The 21,545-nt window shown below is 38.2% G+C and overlaps 1 protein-coding gene and 1 pseudogene across 4 annotated transcripts in view; one reads left to right on the top strand and one right to left on the bottom strand.

The window, feature by feature from the left end:
* The window catches only part of PDE7A (phosphodiesterase 7A), a 114,794-nt gene that overhangs the window by 51,561 nt on the left and 41,688 nt on the right, over nt 1-21,545 (bottom strand). The window lies entirely within an intron of this gene.
* Nucleotides 7,793-9,012, top strand: LOC113631500 (60S ribosomal protein L39 pseudogene; annotated as a pseudogene).

Here is a 21,545-nt window from a genome sequence, read left to right as displayed (position 1 = left end):
ATAATTATATGTGCTTTATACACCAAGACTGCAGCACAGACTTAACATATATCTTTGTAAAAAAAAAAAAGACTATCATTTTTAAAGCCATATACTAGTAAAATTGTTTTTAGTAAAGACAGTAAAACAAATTTAATCAAATTCCCGTGTCACAGTGTCAGTCATAAAACACTCGGGGCTATCATCCACATTCCCACCTCACCTCACCAGTGAATGGAAACAACTGAGAAGCTTCTACTCGTGACTTTTCTAATTTAGCCATCCTGGGAACAGCTCGTAAAGCAAACTAGTGTAAGTCAAACCACGGGTGAGGCCCAGCTAATCAGAAACTGACAGCCGCAGCACAAACAAGTTAAACTCTAAGGTTCCAAAGGATCCGCCACCACACAGACGGGAGTTCTGAGTGCCCTGGTAAGACACTCAAGCTTGCATCGGGGTGAATCGCGGCTCTTCCGCAAAAGATCTGACAAGGTAAATGACAAAAGGCGTAAAAGTTGTTCCTGATATTGGTTAATACGTAACTTTTAAAGACAGACATGTTTTTTTTGGGTTTGTTTTGGCGCAGCTTATGAGATCTTAGTTCCCCAACCAGGGATTAAAACCCGCGCCCTCGGCTGTGGAAGCGCCGAGTCCTAACCACTGGACCGCTAGGGAATTCCCAAGACAGACATGTTTTAAAACTGAGCAAAGATATCTTAAGTGCTATGGTTTTTATCTTGTTTGGGTTTTCCAGTAAAATAATCAATTGTGCAAAGGCGTGTGTATTTCCCTTAGATGGTGAAGTAATGATATATTAACTCCTTGCTGAGCTCCTACTCTGCCAGAAAATGCTCCAGGCGCTTTCATACAAAACCTCACTTACCCGCACAAGACCTCTGTGAGGCAGGTCTTATACGCCGGGTTTTGGAGATTAGTAAACAGGTCACGGGGCTTAAACACAACAGCACTAAATACATTTTTGGGTAACGTTACAAAAACGGTAACACGCTACAAAAGAGGAAGCCCAAAGTTCTGAAAGCAGTTTTCTCTGATGCAGTAAAGTGAGCTTTTTCAGACCGTATTCATCTTAGGTATGCTAGGAAAGCGTTCGCACCTGAGTGCCTATCTAAGTACGAATCCATCCATTGAACACTATCCTTCCCAGTCCTCATCCCTATGCAAACAATATATTAAAAAAAAAAAATCACACTCTTAAAACTAGCATTCTTTTTGTTTAAAAACTTAATTTAAATTTTTTGGTGGTTATAACAAAAGTAAAAAAATCTCTGAAAACATCCACAATTCAACTAATGCATTATTAACATTAACTTGACCTTCATTCAGTAACTTGGCAAGCTAATCCTTTAAAAACAATTAGTAAATTGGTGTGAGTGAAACAAAATTCATTCTTAACTTACAAAACACAAGATTTTAAAAATCTGAGTGCACTGTTTTTAAGAGATTTCTTCAATCGTATTCACTAAGAAAACAGGACTGCTTCAAGAAAAAGACAATTATGCTTAAAACAATATGCTTAAATGTGAAAAACATTACATTATCAGGGATTCAAACCTCGCTTGAAGAAGAAATATAAAAGAAGCTTTTGTGTTGCTTATTAGCAAACAATGATGGCCTTATACATTTTAAGATACTATTCACACTTTTCAATTTCTTAATAAAGGAAGACAAAAGCTGCCTGGTGGATGAAAGACCATCATTTTTATACAAGTATAGAAAAATAATTTCAAATAGTATAATCTTAAGTATTTCCTACTTTGGACTCTCATTCGGATGGCAAATGGCTAGCATTCTAGCAAGCATTTCTTTCTTTTTTTTTTTTAAATCATAGCATAATTTTAATAGGGAATAATGAAGACAACTTAATACGGAATGCTAGATTCAGTTGATGAAATACTATAGCAAGCATTTCTTAAGCCCGATATTTGGAATCCAAATTTAAAAACAACAGATATATAATAATCTTACTCTTTTCAACATATTAAATAAAGTAAGGCATATATTTCCACAGCAGGAAGACCTTAAGTGAGAACATGAGAGACAGTGGTATTTAGTTTTTAAAAAGTTTTTAATTGTTTAGAAATCCTCAATAATTATACTTTAAATTTATAAGCAACAGTAAATTTGCTATCTCCAGAAGAGAATGTTTAAAATACGTACACCAAATGTCTAAACTGTTTAGTTCCATAATCTTAAAAGTTGAACTTCTTTAAGTGTAAAAACTTCTTTAAAGGAATGATCCTGAGGAAAGCTACCTCGATACCAAGGAATGATACCATAAAAAGCCCTTCAGGAGGAATAGGTGGGAGAAGAATAAAAATCACAGGCAGTAATCTCAAGCTTCTCAGCTGACAGGTAAAACGTGTAGCTCTTTTAATCAGAGAAATAACACTGAAGCAAAAGGAGAAGAAATTTGACTAGCAAGTTCACTCCTACCCATATATGAACTAATGATTAATGTCACAATCCTAAAAATAAAGATGGCCTACCTTAGAGGCGATCCACTTGATAAGAACCAAGGCCAGACACCAGATCAATGTAATTCCCATTGGATCAATGAAAAGCCCCCTGCATAGCCTCCCTCCTCTCCCAGAGGGCAATGAGCAAGGAAGATTTGTTAGGATCTGACAATAACCAGCTGTCCCGAGGCAGAAGAGAGGGGACACTGCCTGCCTTGAACCTCACGCAGCTGCCTTCAAACAAGGGTCACCTGACTCTCTGAGAAAATGCTGCCAGCCGGCCTTCCTACCAGCGCGTGGTTAATGCCACAGCCCAGGGCTGGGGAAGGAGAGTCAGTAAAGCTGGAAGAGGGGAGGAAACACCTTCGTGAGCGCTGACCTAACAGTCTCACAAAATGTAGGCAAACGAGGTCTCCAGCTGGCCCCAAGCACATCCCCGACCTTAACACCAGGAATGCTTTCAAATAACTTCCAAAAAATGTTTGGCAGTACTAAAAATTTCCTCATTTCCTCCACGTAGACCGGTGTCACAGGTATAATGTCCTGGCATTTAAAAATATTAATGCATTTTACTCTATTTTTTCAACTTTAAATACTGAATTGGTCAACTCTATTTCCTTTAGAGCTAGGATTACTTTATGAATGCTAGGGGCTTTCATAGATAATGTTGTGCTATTTAACATTATAATTCACTCATTATGGATTTATTGACAAAGGCCAGTCTATCTGCATTTTTCAAGCAAGTACACTATTTCTAAGCCCGACTTGCAGTCTAGCTTACATGATAATATTTGTGTTACACGTCTCATTCTTCTCTCAGCTGTGAGTGAGCTCGGTGAAAGCAAAGTGGGTCTCTATTCATCTTCATGATCTCTCACAGCAGCCAGCAGAGAAAAAGCCTTTCATGAAACTTTCATGCGAGTATTCATTAAGCTGCAACTAGGTACCAGGCCCTTTGCTGGACGCCAGGGGTATAATCTTTGAGTGAAAACGGAAAGGGCTCCTGCCCTCCCGAAACTTACAGTTTAGTCAGTCTACGTTAATCGAAGTCTGCAAATAAATACAAAACTGCAACGGAAACAAGTACGACGGAGCTGCGACGGGAACCGCCAACAAAGCCCCGGGTCTGACCAGGTTAGGAGGTCAGGGGCTTCTTCCCAGAGGCCCTGAAATGTCCCTGAGCTGAACTGCAAGGGCAAGAACACGAAGAGGATGGGAAGAATGATCCTCACAGACATGACAACGCACAACAAAGACAAGCAGAAGATTCGGGAAGAAGAGCAGAGGAGGCTGCAGTGCAGGCTGTGGGACCCCACAGTGGAGGCCCCGAGAAGGGGCTTCATCTGCATCCTAAAAGCCAATCCCACCCTGCTGGAGACTTCAGCAGGTTTTGGTCAAGGGCAGCTCATTGGGGTAGGGGCTGGGGGGCGGTCAGGAGGCCACAGAGGAGGCCCAGGAGAGGCGCTCACGGACTGTGCTGGGGGGAAACGTGGACGGGCTGGGAAACACTCCGGATGCGACAGGACTACGTCATGGGCTGCAGTTCATGGTGAGACAAAGGCATCTGCCTAGTGGCGGTACCCACATGACGGTTCTAAAATATTTGAAAACAGCCCAAATAGTTCAAATACCAATGCTGTTTTCATTATCCAATCCTCAGTAGGAAGAGTTTATTTTTTTAAAAAAAGTTAATTCTCCACCTGTCAAAATGAGGCATAAACTCAAATTACAGATGCACATCACAATTTTTCTAAATTGAAGCTATACATAACATATGGCCATACATTTCCCACTACACCTTATACATTATACACACACACACACACACACACACACACACACACGCACACTTCTTTCTACTGAACTAACAAGTTGTAATGCTAATCCTTGCACAAATGGAGATAACTTTTTTAGTCTGTCATGAAACTAGGTGTGGCATGAGATTGTCAGGGTCTTGGATTACTCTCTGGGCAGTAAGGTTCCAGCCGGCAAACTCAAAGGATGCCCAGGAACAGGTCAGAGCAGCCAAATGTAATCAGCTCCACCCTCAGGAGAACCGCTGGCGGTCATCATTCGTTATCTGCCGCACTAGCCTGGGCTGCACTCTCCAAATTAGCCTACCACCTCGATGCCCAGCCCAGAAATACTTCCCATCTTCACAGCTCCCAGCCAGTCAGCTGCTGGAAAAGTTGAGTTCTACGAAGCAAACACGATCCTATTATTTTTGGTACGTTTTGATAAATGCCCTTTTGGTTAACGGTGGTGAGGTCAAGAATCTCAACTTGCTTTTCGTCTAAAAGTGGAGGACTGGGACTTCCCTGGTGGTCCAGTGGTTAAGACTTCGTGCTTCCATGGCAGGAGGCGCGGGTTCGACCCCTGGTCGGGGAACTAGATCCCACATGCGGCAGGGCGGAGCCAAAAAGAAGTAAATAAATACAAGTGAAGGATTGAACAAGGGAAGAGGGAAAGAATCAGAACTGAGACACACAGGGAAAAAAGAAAGGCAGTCCTAAAAATTCTCTCATTTATATGAACTTCTGTCGAGATTATCCCACCATCTCAAAACTCCACTGGGAGTCAAGAGCCTGGGTTTATTTCCCAGCTATACTGCCAAGAGCTGAGTGAACCTGGGTGAATCACCACCTGTAAGGGCCTTGCTTTCCTCCCTTCACAGGAGTTAAATAACATCTGTAAAAGAATACCTCGCTCATAGCAGGCTCTCAATAACATTTAGCCAAGTCCAAATTAAATAATTAAGACCTAACAATGATCATGACCTAACCACTCCAGCTCCACCCCAACTCTGGGCTTAACTGAAATCACATGGCTCATGAGGGCAACGTGTGCTGTGCTTGCCCAGTGCCCTGGGAACCTCTCCTGAGGCCTGGTACGGCTAAGGTCATTTTTCACACCAGTGAATATAGGCTGGCTCCCTAAAATGGTTCCCCAGCATCCTCCTTCTTAAATACCTACTGTATGTCTGACACTAAAATACAGAGATAATCAAGACACAGTCCTTCCAGATCAGAAATTTCCTATTTGAATAGAAACAGCTACTAAGTTTATGCCTAAAATCATAGCTCCTTCATTGCTGATGACACATTTACATCACTCAAATCTCACAAAAAACTCAGGCAATACAAGTTTTTCTTAAAACAGTACACTCACCTTTCTTAATGGCACGGACCTAATGGCTTTAAAACTTTTTCCTATTCTGAGATATGAAGTATTTATCACTAATTTATCTTGATAAAGTATAAGACTTCTCTTAATAAAAAATTTTCAATAAGACGAAATAGAAACAAAAGCTGTCATCAAATTGTATTAACACTCCTTTACAATATTATGTCTATTTCTTAGAAAATTATCTTAAAATTAATCTTTCTAAATATAAAATAATTTATTATCCCATAAAGAAATAGTTGCCTCTTTTACAATAATAACAAATGTATTCTTTTACGTTAACTTTTCTCACCTGTCTCAAAGCCTTAGTGAAACATGACAGAGCAACAAAAAAAATCACTTGATTATACTAGAAAAATTAATGCATAGGAGACAGCTAAGCTTTATGAAAACAGAATTTAAAACTATAAGAAAAAGGTATAAAACTCTTTACCTTGCTGGGGCTTATAAAAGTAATATCTGAACAGTCAGGGTATTAAAAGCAAATCTCACTACTTTAGGAGTATGATCAATAGAAGGAAAAGGTACAGCTTTGATCACTGTGTCTTAAGAGAAGTAATCCAAGTACAAATTTTATCCCTGGGGCTCTCTGCCACTCACAGGACACCTGTCAATCTTGGCAATAGCCTTTAGCTATCCATATAGAGACTCAGCATGTCCTTCTCTTGACCAAATTAGGCTAACCTCAACTGCATTGACATCAGTGTCTATAATTTTGGAATCCTGTTGACAAGAAGAGCCTATCCCAGAGTTCTTTATACAAATGTAATGTCTGTTGGAAATTATAACCAAATTTATAATAGAAAAATGTGAATACTATAGTCTAAACCTTCCAACTGTGCTTTTATCATTTTGAATTCCAACCAATTTTAATACCAAATAGTAAATCTGGGCGGGTTTTTTATTTCTATTACTAAAAACCACATATCGGAACTTATTATTTTTCAAATGTTATGAATTTCAAGAGATATGAAACTGACCAAAAAAATTAATCCTTGATAAGTAACAAAAATTATTTTAAAACTATGGTAACATGGGAGTTTTACCACTTAATTAAGACCTTTGTGTCATACTGATTTAGAGTTCTGAATTAAGTTTTCTGTTGGACAGTAATTAACGGCAATGAACATGTGATTAGTCTTGGTATGAAGTATTCAATAATAAAAACACCCTGACCTTTTACAAACATTCAAGTCTTCTGGTCCAGAAAACTACATTTTATGATATTAAAAGAACTCAGAGATTTGCTTATTGAATGACTGTTCACAGTATCTCACACCAGTCAGAATGGCCATCATCAAAAAATCTAGAACAATAAATGCTGGAGACGGTATGGAGAAAAGGGAATACTCTTGCACTGCTGGTGGGAATGTGAATTGGTACAGTCACTATGGAGAACAGTATGGAGGTTCCTTAAAAAACTACAAACAGAACTACCATATGACCCAGCAATCCCACTACTGGGCATATACCCTGAGAAAACCGTAATTCAGAAAGAGTCATGTACCAAAATGTTCATTGCAGCTCTATTTACAATAGCCCGGAGATGGAAACAACCTAAGTGTCCATCATTGGATGAATGGATAAAGAAGATGTGGCACATATATACAATGGAATATTACTCAGCCATAAAAAGAAATGAAATTGAGCTATTTTTAATGAGGTAGATAAACCTAGAGTCTGTCATACAGAGTGAAGTAAGTCAGAAAGAGAAAAACAAATACCGTATGCTAACACATATATATAGAATTTAAGAAAAAGAAAATGTCATGAAGAAGCTAGGGGTAAGACAGGAATAAAGACACAGACCTACTAGAGAATGGACTTGAGGATATGGGGAGGGGGAAGGGTAAGCTGTGACAAAGTGAGAGAGTGGCATGGACATATATACACTACCAAATGTAAAATAGATAGCTAGTGGGAAGCAGCCGCATAGCACAGGGAGATCAGCTCGGTGCTTTGTGACCACCTAGAGGGGTGGGATAGGGAGGGTGGGAGGGAGGGAGACGCAAGAGGGAAGAGATATGGGAACATATGTATATGTATAGCTGATTCACTTTGTTATACAGCAGAAACTAACACACCATTGTAAAGCAATTATACTCCAATAAAGATGTAAAAAAAAAAAAAATTATGGGAATTTGCTCCTCGCCATGTCTTTTCACAAGACTTTCAGGATCAAGTGATTCCCAGCCAAGAAACGAAAGCAGAATCGTACCATTCCCCAATGGATTCGAATGAAAACTGGTAATAAGATCAGGTACAACTCCAAGAGAAGACATTGGAGCAGAACCAAGCTGGGTCTATAAGGAGCCTTGCGTATGAAGTGGCACACATATTTATGCTGTGTCAAGGTCACTTCCATCTTACCATATCACTGAGAACATCACTACTATCTGAACAGCTGGATGTGTTTTATTGGGAAAATGATTTTTCTCTTTGTGCTTCTGCACTAGTGCTTTGGCTCAGTACTAAATATGTGAGACCTTTTGTCGGAAAAAAAAAAAATTATGGAAAAGTAGAAATGGTCACAATTTCCAGAAGGAAAAAAAAAAAAAAATCAGTGGTGTAGATTTGACAACTGTAGAGTTTGGACTTAGGCTGCTAGTATATAAGACCAGCGGAATGTCACAGACCCCGGACACTTTAATTTCAGCAAGGCTGCACACAGAGTCTCTGGAGGCATCCTTGAGAACAAAAGAGAGCAATGTTAGGCTGACTCCTAGCTGACTGAACAAACATAACCAGAGTTCAAGTACCGGATGTCAAGCTGGTGGAAGAATTCTAGAGGTCGCTGACAGAACTCTACATTTGACTTTGTCTTGTTCCACAGTTTATTTATTGGGATGCAGATCGGACTAATGCATATCATATCTGCATATAAAACACAAAGTATAAACCACCGTGCTTAATTACAAAATAAAGAGAGAATGAAGTATGAATTTTAAAATAAAATAAACTGCATGCATATGGAACAATGGAAATGGAGTTTACAAGTTTCCTTAAAAAAAAAAAAAAAAAAAAGGCCAGAATGTTTAAACTGTAAATTAATAAGAGACAGTAAGTAAAGGCAATCTTAGGAAGCACTGAGAGTCAGATAAGTATCCAAATCCAGGCTCCTCCACTGTTCTCAGTACAGGCCACATGGATAAGACTGAATTCAGTTCTCAGTATTACGCTGGAAGATGCATACATACATAACATCTTTAAATGCAGATAAGGATAATATATAAACTGCTATAAGATAAAATAAGCCAAGGAGTTCAGCTTTATTCTGTGAAATTATGAAAGGTGGAAGTAGACCAATGGGCACAAGTTTGTGGAAAACAGAATTTGATTCAATATTACTTTCTAAGAACTTTCTACAGTTAGAACCATGGAAGTTGAAAGCTGCCGCCTCAAACTAGCCTCTGTCAAGGCGGTTGTGGAGCAGGCTAGAAAAAATGACCTTCAAGGTCTCTGCCAGTTCTAAGATCCCACAATACTATACCCGACTCGATTTCATAATCAAAGAAGCCTTTCTAAGAAAGCTGCCACCACACCCCACAGACCCAGCCACACTGATTTCCTCAGAGTTACTAACATCTAAGTGGTTACTGGTATTTATCTCAAAAGGTAATTTTTAAATGAGAACTATTTGTAGGTAAGGAAAAAAACTTCACACTAAAAATACTACTACGAACTGACCACTACTTGTGGGTAAATATATATCAAAATATTTATAACATAAATACTAAAGAAGAAAAATACTAATCTCTCAGAGATTGGTCAAATTTAAAAAGGAAACGCCAACTGTCAACAATTGTTTCCCTCTCCAAACCAATGAGAGTAGAAGCCCAAAAAATTTCTGAAGTATACTTGAGGCACACCGAATAGTACTGTTTCATCTCCACATATAGTACTGCAAGGGAAAGGAGGAGACGCACAAAGAGATTTTGAGATCTCCACTGTGCTGGGCATGAAGGATATAACACAAATGGACACAGTCCTTGCCTTCACACAGCTCAGATTTTTGTGGGGACTACAAACAATCATAACAAATAACCACGATTACAAGCAAATGTAAGATGCTCTGAGTGCCAAGTATGACACTTAACCCAGGATTCAGTCGTAGCTAGGAAGACCACTGGGGAAAAGTGACACATAATCTGACTCTTAAATGATTTCATAAGAGTTTGTCACACAAGAGGTGGGGGAAAGAATTCCAAGCACAGAAAAAGCAGTATTTGCAAAAACCCGAGGTAAGCAAAATCACGGCTTGTTTATAAAAATATAAACAAGGTTCAATAAATGATAGGACAACTAGTAGTGGACTAGAACTCCCATCATGAACAACTAGAGAACTAGGCTATCTATGAGAAACACTGCTTTCAGATGTTAGACAAGTAGGATAGGACTTTGATCCCTGAGAGAAGGGGGAAGAAAACAAATAAGGTGAGACCTGTAATTGCCTAGGTTTCTTGAAAGCAGTTACCAAACCCCAAGGCAGAGCAGAGTAACCCTGCAGAGCAAGAAGTCTCACAAAGTTGAGGACTCAGAGACTGGAGTTCAGGGAGGGTACAATACTTGGATTTTGCAGGGCTGAGTACCAGACAGGAAGAGCCGTGAAGATAACAGGCTCCAGAAGCCTGAAAATGGGTCTCCTTGAGTCTCTGGCTAAATACTAAGCTAGCCATGTGTAGAATGAGATACCATGAGGCTGGGAAAAGAACAACTACAGGGGAGCTGGGAAACATCTGGTCCCCACCAAACACAGTGAAGAGCTCTCACACGATACCTGGGACATTCCATAGCGACCCAAGAAATGCCAGAGCACAGGAGAAGGGCAAATGTAGCCCATCAATGCAGAACGTTCTACTGGCCAGCATTGTTCTGGACCCCCACTCATGATGCCTAAAATATGCCTAAAAGGATCAGGCTGATCCACAAGTAACTAAATTGCTTATCAGATCAAAACTCAACACTCTTTTAAAGATGACAAGTGAAAAATAACGAATTAGGAGAATAAACAAGAAAATGTGACCCCAAACGGGGTGATGGTGGGGAGTCAATAAAAACCCAGAAATGAACAAGATGATGGAGTTGGTAAATTAAGGACTTTTACAATGCTACTGTAAATATATCCAAAGATTTTAAAGAAAACATGCACACTGAAAAAAGAAACTGAAACTTAAAAAAAAAGGATCACTTATAGCTAAAAAACATAACATCTAAATTAAAAATTTGCAGTTGGGCTTAACGGCAGACTAAATGCTATAGAAGAGATCAACAGAAATTACCTAAACATTTTCCAAATTTGATGACAACTATTAATCCAGATATCAAAGAAGCTCAGTGAACCCCAAATAGGAGAAACACAAAGAAAGCCACACCAAGATACATCACAATAAAATTACTAAAAAAAACAACTGATACCAAAACCAAAGACATTACAAAATCACTCATAAACATAGACACACAGATGTATAAGAAAATATTAATAAATCAAATCCAACAATATATAAAAAGGAAATGCATTATGACTAAGTGGAGATTATCCCAAGAATCCAAAATTGGTTTTCTGTTCAAAAAAAGCAATAAATGTAATTCAACATATTAGAATTAAAAAAGAATCATATAATCATTTCAACTGATAAAGAAAAGGCACTGAACAAAATTCAACTCATTTATGCTAAACACTCTTACTAAACTAGGCATAAAAGGAAACTCCCTCATCTGATAAAGGACATCTATTAAAAAACCTACAGCCATCATCATACTTAAAAATTAAATGCTTTTGCCCCAAGATCACAAAAAAAACCAAGGATGTCTGCTTTACATCTTTAATATGGTATTTAAAGTCAGAGCCACTGCATTAAGGCAAGAAAAAGAAACATACAGCATACAAATTGGAAAGAAAGTAGAAAAACTTTTATTTGCAGACAATATTATCATCTATATAGAAAATCATAAAAACCCTACAAAAGAATTTCTGGAACTAATAAAAAGTTAGCAATGTCACAGGACACAAATTTGATATATAAAAATCAACTGCATTTCTCTATACTCGTAAAAAATGATTGAAAAATGAAATGAAAAAAATACTACTTCCAATAGCATCCACAAACATCAATACTTAAAGAAAAATTTAACAGAATATGAGCAAGATCTGTACAATGAAAATTATAAAACATTTTTAGGAGAAATTAAAGACCTAAATAAATGGAGAAATATATCATGTTGTTACAAGACTGAATTGTGTTTTCCCCAAAAGATTTGTCAAGGTCGTAACGCCCAGTACCTATGAATGTGACTTTACTTGGTTCCTTGCAGATGTAATCAAGTTTAAGATAACAGTATACTGGGTTAGAGTGGGCTTGAAATCCAGTATAACTCATGTTCTTATAAAAAGAGAGAAATCTGGACACAGACACACAACCACACAAAGGCAGAGACTGGAGTAATGCATCTACAAGCCAAGGAATAACAAGGATGGCCGGCAACCACAAGGAGCTAGAAGAGACAAGGAAGGATTCCTCCCCAAGAGCCTTCAGAGAGAACATGGCCCTGCTGACACCTTAACTTCTGACTTCTAACTTCTAGAACCACGAAAAGAAATTTCTGTACTATAAGCCATCCAGTTTGTAATACTTTGTTTTGGCAGCCCTAAGAAACTAATACACATGTTTACGGATTGGAAGGCTCAATATCGTTTCCAATTTTTCTCAAGTTAATCTATAAATCCAACAGAATCCCAATTAAAATTCCAGCTTTTTTTTTTTTTTTTTTAAGAAACTGAGAAGCGAATTCTAAGATCTATATGGAAACACTGAAGATCTAGAATAGCCAAAAATGTTTTGGAAAGAAAAGAGAAGACTGGAGGACTTGTACTACCTGATTTCAAGACTTAATTTAAAGCTACAGACAATGTGGTTTTTACATAAAGGCAGACGCAGAGCATCAGAGCTCAACAGAGAGTTCAAAAACAGACCCACACTTATGTGGTCAATCGATATTTGACAAAGGTGCCCAAGTAATTCAAGGGAAAATGTAATCTTTTCAACAAATGGCACTGGAAAAACTATATAAACTTATGAAAAAAAAATCTCAACGTGCAATCTCATGCTATACAAAAAATTAACACAGATCATTATATCTAAACATAAAGGCTAAAACAATAAAATTTCTAAGAAAAAGTATGAGAATATATTCATGATTTGGGGTTAAGTAAAGATTTCTAGATACAAAAACACTAGTCATAAAAAATGTTAATTATGCTTAATTATAATTAAAAACTTCTCTTCAAAGACAGTGTTAAGATATGAAAATGCAAACCACAGACTCAGATATTTGCAATATAAATATCTGACCAAGGATTTGATCCAGAATGTATTATACATATATTAATGACAACTCATATCTTAATCACAACTAATTCAATTTAAAATATAGGCTAAAAACTCGAACAGTCACAAAAGAAGATATACGAAGATATATGCATAGCTAATACACCCACGAAAAGATGCTCAACATGTTTAATCACTGGAGAAATGAAAATTAAATGAAAATTAAATTTAATGAAAATTAAAACCACAAGATACCACTACACACCCAACAAGAACAGCTAAAATTAAAAAGACTGGCAATATCTAGTGTTGGGCTGTGGAGCAATTAGAACTCTGCAAATGAAACATATGTCCCCAAAATGACCTGAACATGAATTTCATAGCTTCATTCATACAGGCATCCCTCAGAGATATTAAATGTTCAGTTCCAGACCACTGCAATAAAGCAAATGTCACAAAAAAGCAAGTCCCATGAATTTTTTGGTTTCCCAGTGCATATAAAATTATGTTTACACTATACTGTGGTCTATTCAGTGTGTAATAGCATTATGTCCAAAAAACCAATGTACATACTTTAATTTAAAAATACTTTATTGCTAAAAAAAAATGATAACCATCATTTGACAATGCAGGGTTGCCACAAATCTTCAGTTTGTAAAAAATACAATACCTGCAAAGTGCAATAAAATGAGGTGTGCCACTAGTCAAAGCTGGTAACAACACATGCATCCAACAACTAATTAACGGATAAATAAACTGTGGTATATCCATACAATGGAATACTGCTCAGCAATAAAATGAAACTACTGATATGTGCAATGACATGGATAAACCTCAAAAAACACTGTGCTAGGGCTTCCCTGGTGGCGCAGTGGTTGAGAGTCCGCCTGCCGATGCAGGGGACACGGGTTCGTGCCCCGGTCCGGGAAGATCCCACATGCCACGGAGCGGCTCCACCCGTGAGCCATGGTTGCTGAGCCTGCGTGTCCGGAGCCTGTGCTCCGCAACGGGAGAGGCCACAACAGTGAGAGGCCTGCGTACCGCAAAAAACAAACAAACAAACAAAACAACACTGTGCTAAGTGAAAAAAAAATCAGGAAAAAAAGACTACATTTTGTATGATTCCATTTATATGAAGTTCGAGAACAAGCAAAACGAATCAGTAGTGGTGGTCTGGGGTAGGAGCCCAAGGGAGCTTCTGGGGGTGATGGAAGAGCACAGTATCTTGATTGGGATAGTAGCTGCATAGGTGTACACATTTGTTAAAACTCATCACATTGTATAAATTATACCTCCATAAAGTTTAATTTCAAAAAGAGGAGCAAAATCTATTCCCTCCCACCCACAAAGGAAGTTTAGTACAGGTTACAGTGTAAAGTGAAGGTGGGAGTGGTAAGGGATTGAGACTAGAGAATAAGGACTGTCAACAATACTGACAGTCTGAATTGTGTACAAAGGACAAAAGGAACCCACTGAAAGGTTTTATTTAGGAGAGTGATGCATAAATTATATTTTGGAAAACATACTTTGGGTGCCAGTGGATGGAATGGATTAATACAGTGGAAGACTTCTGTCTTCAGGAGCTCTGTAAGAAGGCTACTGCCTTAATCCAGAATAAGACGATGGCTGAGATTAGGGGAGCGGTCACAGGAACAGAGAAAGGTGACAGGATTCAGGAGACTAACGTGCCCTGTTTCAGGAGAGGGCTCAGTGCCCCAAGGACAACTAAGTGGAAATGTCCATCCAGGAGTCTGGCTTGTGGTGAGCTGAGGAAGGGATTTGGGAGTAATCCCCTCCCAAGCACTGAAGACCATGTGGCAAGATGACTCAAGGAGAGAAGATAAGACGGTTAAAACCAAAATCTTCAGGCTTACAAACAGGAAAGGACTGGGAGGGCAAAAGACCAAAACTCGCCAATGGTAACTATTCAAACTAAACAGCACATCCCCACGCATTTATTTTCTCTCACACATAAATATAAATAACATTCCCTCTTACACCTCTGTAACATTAAAGCCAATAAGAAACAGCTTTAACTGTAATACAAAAAGCAAGTGACAAGAAGGCCAACGCTCAACAAATTTCAAACTGCATCCCCTGTAGGGCTTGTTAATAGTTTCTTCCAGACCTAGGCCAGAGAAGGAACTTTTGGTTCAGCCCCTTTCTCCAATCTAGGCTCCCTTAGTTCCTTTACAAAATGAAAGCAAGATATAGCAGATAATATTAAAAATTCTGCCATCCAGTTCTGTAACAGACACTGATTTGGAAGAAGCAGCCAAGAATAAATTATAGCTAATAATCAAGACAAAACCTGTGTTCCTATTCCTATCGTTATTTACCTGGTGGCTGTAATGATTCGGTTTAAGTCTCTGACATCACAAGAGTCATTTGATCACAGGATCATTACCAACAGCAGACTAGTTTAGAGAATGGACCCTACCACTGAAAACAACTGAAAATGCTGGAAAATACCTACTGAAATGAATCCATGAGCTGGTAATAAAATAAGGAACACTCAGGCAAAAACTAAGTAAAGGCAGGTATGCATGAAGGCGGGCAGAGTACTGAAGCTGGCTCTCACTGCAACGTCAAAGTAAAGTGGGTGAACCTGAACTCTGCGTTTTCCACAACCTCCTGAGTATATCGAACAAAAGAAGCCCAAAGCCCAGGGTCTGGACAAAGTACAGAGCACCTCCCAGTAACTATTGCTAATGGAATACAATGAGCAATAATAATAACATTCTGTGCTCATTTAAAAAAATAGCTTGAATCAAATCATGTGCAATTTGACATCCATCAGCTAGGAGAACATGATACAAATTTACGCAGGCTAGCGAAAAGACTGTCCTCTTTTGAATTTGCCACCATTTCGATGAACTTAATTGCAAAGGCAATTAAGACTGATGCTACCTTAAGGAGCTGGAACTGGAACAATGTATAAAAAGCAACTTGGTAAAAGGTTCAGAAAAAAGAACTATGTTCTCTTAAATTAACACCATTGGTTTACATTTAATAAAATGAGAACACCAAGGCTTCTGTACTTCGCATATGTAATTATAATATTTTGTTTAAAATAGAATAGGCAAAGAATTAAAAGGGCAAAAATAACTTTTAACTTACATTGAGTACATGGTACTTCTTTGTTCAAAAGAAATGCCTTTATAATCAACACTCTACAAAGAAATTTAAAACTTAATTTATATCATCTAACATCAACAAATTCTCTCATTACAAAGAAATTTTCTTCATAGACACAAAAAGCACAATAAAAGGGAGAAAAAGTAGAGGGAATTAGTAGAAGTATGAGGAAAGAAAGAAGGAAAGGAGGGAAGGAAGGAAGGAAGAAAGAAAGAAAGAAGCAAAGAAGGAAAGAAGGAAAGAAAGGAGGGAGGGAGGGAGGAAGGAAGGAAGGAGGGAAAGAAGGAAAAAAGACAGAAAGAAAGAAGATACAGTAAAAATAAAATAAAGTATAATAAAATTATTGAATTAAAAAATTCTTATTTAGGAAAAAAAAAAAAAAAAGCACAATAGAGGTTTCCAGAGGCTGGGAAAGAAGGGACTAGCAATTACTGTTCAATGGGTACACAGTTTCTGTGCGGCCAATGAGAAAGCTGGGCAAATGGACAGAAATGATGGTTTGTACATCTAAAAATGGTTAAAATAATAAATTTTACGTTAGGTGTATTTTAGTACAATTTAAAAAGTACAGAGGAAAAATATTTTCATCTAATTTTCCTCAAAGTCTGGAATTCTCTTAAGTTTGAAATTCATGCCAACAACTATCTTCTCATAATTGAACCAGGAGAGCAGAGACTTTGGATCACGTACGTGATCATGGGTTCAAATCTGAGGTCTACCCTTCCTATCATGGAGTCTTGATACAAAAGTCACATTCTAAAAGCCTTGGCTTCCTCCAGCTGGATAATGGGAAAGTAGACAGCTAAGGTATGCTTAAAGATAATCCAGGAACGTCACCGAGGTGTTCTTACCCAATTCTCCAACACAGTCCCAGGGAAGGGTCATTAACTAAAACTTATAAGCCTTTAAAAATCATTTAACACCCTCTAACCAGAGCTTTAATATATTCATGCACATCAAAGACTCAAATCAAATTCTATAAAATGGCTTTCCCCTCTCTACAGAGCAGACAATCAACCTAGCTCCTACTTAAATTACCAGGTTCTCTAAGTTACAATGTAAGACAGCCATGAAATTAAGAAAAAAAAAAAACTCATTAACTTACTCATTGGTTTTGCTCATGGTAAAAGCTTGACCATAATGCTCCCCTTATCAAATTTTTGTCAGTCATTACCCAATGGTAATAGTCCATTTTCAGTCAGTGGCATCAAAAACAGGCAGGCACGTAACAATCATAAATTTGCCCAAGTAATTCAGGGTCTAAGTCACAATTCTACCCCTTTAGGAGATCAGACATGGCGGGCATAGGCGGTGGTTAACCTCCTAAGTGTCCAATAGTCCGTGCACCCCACACGATACGGGTTACTCTTCTGACATCCTGCACTGTGTGTAATTTTATACCATTATTATCTGCATATAATGCTGTTTTTTTTTCTTTTTTTCTTTTTTTTTTTGCGGTACGCAGGCCTCTCACTGTTGTGGCCTCTCCCGTTGCGCAGCACAGGCTCCGGACGCGCAGGCTCAGCGGCCATGGCTCACGGGCCCAGCCGCTCTGTGGCATGTGGGATCTTCCCAGACCGGGGCACAAACCCGCATCCCCTGCATCTGCAGGCGGACCCTCAACCACTGCGCCACCAGGAAAGCCCTATAATGCTGTTTTGACATCTTAAAAACCTTTCTGACTGGGGAGACTTGCCCCTCCATGGGATAGCCAACTCTTAAAGATAGCCAGAAGCATGTCTTTGATTATGCAAACCAGCCAATCCAGAGCCGGACCTCCATCAGACCCTTGCATCTCAAAACAACTAATCATCCCAACTAATCATACCAGGCAACTAGGGACCACTCCTGTAGCCCAAAGCCTGCAAAATGATTCAAAGTAACCAATTCTGAACGATTCACTCTGCCCCGCCTTGCCTTTCTCTAGGAAACCTGCATAGAGGCCATGGCCTAACTTTCCCTTCACTCCTGTCTTCTGACCACCCTGGAGTTCTCCCACGTGGCCCTGTGTGGCGTACCAGGGCTCCTGTCTCTAGGACCCGTGAGCATAATACACCTTGTTTCTTCGTGAGCTTTTCCCATGTCTCCTCTGTGGCTGACTAATGTGACTGACCATCTCATAAAAGAATACAAAACATATGCACTGATCGAGAAAATACAAAATGATCTAACACTGAGAGTTCAGTAGTTATGTGTAAATGAATTTTATTTAATCACAGGTATATCTACTTATATTTGAAAAGTAATAATATATATATATATGTATGAGTCTGTTTTTTTAAGTTTACTATTGCAAATACATGTGGATTCATGAATCCCTTGCCCAAATCCGAGATTCTTCTGGGATTTGCCATTATCAATTAGGCCAGGTGTGCGTGTATGCATGCCCTTCCCCCTTCCTCCTCATCCTCACCCAAATACACACACTTCTGAAAGAGATGTGCCCCCTTCAGCACACCATCACATCGCTTAAAAAAAAAAAAACCCTGATAAAACTGAGGGGGAAAAGCTGATATGCGAAAAACTGATATGATAAGAAAAACCTATATGATCAAGGTTAAAAGGGGTGACACTCCAAAGAGCACAAAATCTTTAACCCTCTCATCAAACTGCATACACAGCACCTTATCATACATCCTCCCCTATACCCTATTAGCAGCATTTTTTTTATTAACAAGAAGATACAGAAAACCAGTTAATATTTGCCTTTTATGGCACAAATTTAACCTTATTATCTCATTTTCACCCTTTATGTACCCCAATTCCAACCAAATAATTTGCTCACAAAATTTCCTGATCACAGCCTGGACATGACAACTGCCACACCTATACCCAACTCATTTCCTTTATCTGGAATAAATTCCCTTCCACTTGGGAAAGCCACATCGGTTTTAACACCTCCAACATGTAGTTGTATAAAAAGAAAAATAAACAGTCATTTGGGCCATCCAAATGGCTTATTTCAAGATTTACTGAGGAAGCATTAAAAAAAAAAAAAAACTGAAATATGTAATTTGATACAGCTGAAGGATTTATTGTATGAACAATTAAGAGCCAGTTACATAAAGTACAGGCAATTTACAACTGATGAATAAGATATATTTAAAGAGTTTCTTGTTTTGAACCTGGAATACAAACTGGTACTATGCAGCTGCATTCCTAATTTGAGGTAATGTTTCAAGTAAAATTGATTTAAAAATTATGACTCCTGTTCACTGAAAAGTTTCTGAAGTGTTGAGGAGAAAACAATTTTCAAAATTAGACAAGTAAACATTTAATTGAAAGGCAGTTATGAACCTCTCTCCCTATATACAAATTTAGTTACTTGTATTATTATACTTTACAACTTACATGAGTCTTTCTTACATTACTGTTTGAGTATAAATTGATATAAGCTTTCTGGAAGGTAGTTTGGCAATGTTTATCAAAAGGCTTTAATCTACACCTAATATTTTAACTAGTCATACCACTTCTAGGAAATAATCTTAAGGAAATTTCCGTAATGGACTGACTGGTTGATTACTAAAGTGAAATATGGACTACCTACAATCATTTAAAGTGAATGCTATAAAACATAAATGTTCTGTCTTCAAAAAGATTTAATTCTTGGATACTTTTAACTATTTCAAATTTGTAGTAAAAACAATGCACATATTCCATATGTAAATACAGAGAGAAAGCAGATGACTAGTTGCAGGGGCTGGGAGGGAGGAGTGAGGAATGACTGTGGGTAGAGTTTCTTTTTTAGGTGATGAAAATGTTCTGAAATTAGATCGTAGTGAAGGTGTACAATATTGCAAAACTTTGTGAATACGCTAAAAAGCACACTGTACATTTTAAAAGGGTGAATTTTATGGTATGTGAGTCATTGCTCAAAAAATGCACATATTCAAACATTTAAATGTTAACTCTTTGGGGACTCCTACCAAAATATTAATTTATGCTCCCAGAGTAACATCTTTTCACATGTATCTTAAATTAGGCCATCCTCTGGCGTCTCTGTGTATGGATATGACTGTTTCATACACGTGCTACTGATTAGAAAAGTTTGGGCTCTGAATTAACCTCTTTTTCCATTTGTGCCTGTGCATGGCTCCTTGTGTAAAACTGTGCTCCACCAAAGGAACCAGGCTCCATAAGCAGCTGCCAGGCACAGCTCAGATGCATCTGTTCAGCATATATTTTCATTAAAACGAAGCAGCTTTATACTAACAGATGAACATGTAAGAACACACTGGGGTTGTATATTATTATTTTAATGCTTAGTACAACTTTGGCTTACTTTTCTGACTTTACATTTATGACAAACAAGATGGACAAAATTTTAGATATTATTGCTGACAATACATTGAGACTAACATTTCCAACTATTTTTCCTTCAAAATTCTGGATCATTAATTTAAAAATATTCTGAAACTGCAAGGAAATCTCTAAATAAAATGCTGTTAAGATTTTTAAAACAGCTTTCTTGAGATACAGTTCACAAATAATACAATTCCCCCATTTAAATACACAGTACAATGGTTTTCAGTGTAGTCGCACATATGGGCAACCATCACCACTGTTAATATTTTTCTCATCCCACAGGAAGCCCCATACTTATGAGCAGTCAGTCCCCATTCTCCCTCCCCCAGCCCACAGCAACGACCTATCTTGTTTCTATCCTTACAGCAATCCAATTTTTGGATATTTTATATAAATGGAATCACACCCAATGTGACCTTTTGTGTCTGGCTTATTTTGTGTCTCGGCATGTTTTCGAGGTTCACCCAAGTTGTAGCATGTATCAGAAATTTATTCCTTTTTATTGTTTAATAATATTCCATTATGGACATAACACTTTTCGTCTGTTTATCAGTTGATGAACGTTCAGGGTATTTCTACCATTTGGTTATTTAATAATGCTGTTACTGATATAAACATTCATGTACAAATTTCTGTGGGGCCCGGTTTTCCTTTCTCTTAGGTATATACCTAGAAGTGAGACTGCTGGGTCATGGGGTAACTCTACGTTTAGCATCTTGAGGAACTGTCAAACTGCTATCCCAAGAGGCCGTGCCATTTCACATTCCCACCAGCAGTGCACGAGGGTTCTGATTCCTCCACACCCTTGCTAAGACTTATTATCTTGATTTTTTAATTCTAGTCATCTCCCATTGTGGTTCTGATTTGCATTTCCCAGATGGAAAAGATGTTGGAGCATCTTTCATGTGTTTTTTGGCCATTTGTATATCTTCTTTGGAGAAATGACTATTCAGACCCTTGGTCCATTTTTTAATTGCATTATCTTTTCTTTTTTTAATTTATTTATGGCTGTGTTGGGTCTTCATTGCTGCACGCGGGCCTTCTCTAGTTGCAGCAAGCAGGGGCCACCCCTCGCCGTGGCGCGTGGGCCTCTCATTGTGGTGGCCTCCCCTGCTGCGGAGCACGGGCTCCAGTAGTT

The sequence above is a fragment of the Aethalodelphis obliquidens genome, unplaced genomic scaffold (genome assembly GCF_003676395.1).
Source record: "Aethalodelphis obliquidens isolate GAN/ISIS:26980383/991018 unplaced genomic scaffold, ASM367639v1 scaffold33, whole genome shotgun sequence".
NCBI classification, from domain to species: domain Eukaryota; kingdom Metazoa; phylum Chordata; class Mammalia; order Artiodactyla; family Delphinidae; genus Aethalodelphis; species Aethalodelphis obliquidens.
Note: the sequence above shows the minus strand (reverse complement) of the source record. Positions and strands in the feature narration are given on the sequence as shown.